At 40.0% G+C, this 2,023-nt stretch overlaps 1 long non-coding RNA gene across 1 annotated transcript; it reads right to left on the reverse strand.

Annotated features, from left to right (window-relative positions):
- Positions 1-766: 766 nt before the first annotated feature.
- Positions 767-1,962, reverse strand: LOC310744044. Its single transcript, XR_014539377.1, has 3 exons — positions 1,852-1,962; positions 1,194-1,346; positions 767-877 (listed from the first exon to the last, which is right to left on the reverse strand). It is a non-coding gene; the product is annotated as an uncharacterized lncRNA (long non-coding RNA).
- Between the last annotated feature and the right edge of the window lie 61 nt (positions 1,963-2,023).

Consider the following 2,023-nt stretch of genomic DNA (forward strand, 5'->3'; position numbering starts at 1 on the left):
AACACTGGATTGAGTTCGTAGCATTAGCTGTCTTTTCATTAAAAACCTATCAACCCAGTGGCATTCCCCTTTTTTTGTTGGAACAGGAATAGCAGTTTTCTATAGACCAAAGTCAAATACAATGAATTCATTATGAGCACACTTTGCTGAAAGTAATTTAATTCCTGTCTGATTATTGTGGCATTTTTAAGCTCTAGAAACAATAAATCCAGGAGGTGTTCTCCAAGTCCAGATCCCATTGAGATCAGTGGAAGCTAAGCATATTATTAAGCACCTAAATCCTTTTGCTCGATCAATTGCTTACCCGCTCCGCTCCCATATTCAAGCTGGCACCCTTGCATGCATTTAAAGTTTGGAGCTCTTGAAAAGTAGAATAAGGCTTATATAAGGGGTGAACAGATTTCAGTCTTGTGGAATCTACTTTGTTTTTCCACTAGAACCTTGAGATTCACCAAAGGAGCTAGGTATAAAAACCATGCCCTTAGATTGAAAGGCTTCTGAACCCAGCCATTTGGTTCCAGTTTCAGAGCTGAACTGAGCGCACTGTCTTCCTGCACAAATATCATTTGGCTATTCTGCCCTCCACCCCCAAAGAAGATTTGTTTTTGCCATTTCAGTAGTATGATTTATTTTCTTTTATTTATAGTTTCTATATATTGCTTTTCAGGCAAGCCTCATAAAGCAGTTTGCATAAGATTACTGCAACAATAGGCATTGTGGGATGGGATGGGGGAGAGTTATAACAGCATAGAAAATACAATTGTAATTGTGTACATAATCCCATTTACTCTGCATCCGGTATGCTCCCAGTATGGAAGCGGGATACACACAATATTAGCCACAATCCATGTTGTTCCTTAGGAAATACTTCTTCGATCTGAGAAAAAGAAAGACCTATCTGCATTTCAAGCAGTAATGTGTACACAGCTTGCTTCTTCTCTCTTGGCAAGATGATTCTGCAGAAGCCCCTGTGGTGACAACTGGAGGGCAGAAGGACCACCGCTGGCAGCTGGAGTGAAAAGCCAGAACTTGGACTCAAAATCATCACCAATCTATTTCTGAGTCACCTAGAGATCAATCAGATCCCAAGCTACCTTCTTCCCAATTTATGGTAACACCAAACATTGGAACAGGAAGGTGTGGGTCAACTGACAACATCCTACATTATGTTATGACTCAAGCTGTGAACTTACCTGTTTTCATCTTCTCAACTGTGACGGCTAGACACTTGCCATTTCACATTGGTTCTGTTAATTTTCAGCTCTAAGGCCAGATGAGGAGTCTTGTTCTTGCACATAGCTGTGTAATGGGCTGAAATGGAGACCCGATACTGGAGGTTGATAAATCTGTGCAATTCAGCAAAATCCTCCATATTATTCTTGGGAGTGGGTAGTATATTTATTTCATAAAATCTATGCGCTACTTGATGGTAAAACAAAAATACCTCAAAAATCTATGCGCTACTTGATGGTAAAACAAAAATACCTCAAAGTGGTTTACAAAGAGAATAAAACAATAAAATTATCAGTAAAAACAGCTATTTAAAACATTTCAAACCCTCAATAAGATCAGCAATAAACTACAAGCAGATTGAAACATACATCAACATTATACATGTCTGGGTAGGATTGTCTAAATGCTTTTAACCAAGAGAGTACAGTGAAGGCGTTTGCCTGATCTCAGGAGGCAGGGTGTATATGTGTCTGCATGTCTCAGTGCAGTATGCAATTAAAACGAAACACTCCTTTCTCCCACCTGGAACCAAGAAAATATACTACACACAGGGAGTGTCTCACTGGAGTGTGTGGAAGTGCAACATGTCATTGATAAAAGGTGCGATTTTTATTTAACCTAACCAAAACCAGCATCCCTTGGAAACCACTGTGTGAAGCTGCATCGATCAGCCAAGTACATCTTTTTTTAGCCCGCTACACTAAGTCGCTCTTGAGCCCTCTGTTCCATATGCTGCGGTTCTGTTACCTTGGTAACCAAGGAAAACATTCCAGGGCTTTGCATTGTTAGG

This window comes from Podarcis filfolensis (assembly GCF_964270895.1).
Source record: "Podarcis filfolensis genome assembly, chromosome: 10".
In the NCBI taxonomy this organism is placed as follows: domain Eukaryota; kingdom Metazoa; phylum Chordata; class Lepidosauria; order Squamata; family Lacertidae; genus Podarcis; species Podarcis filfolensis.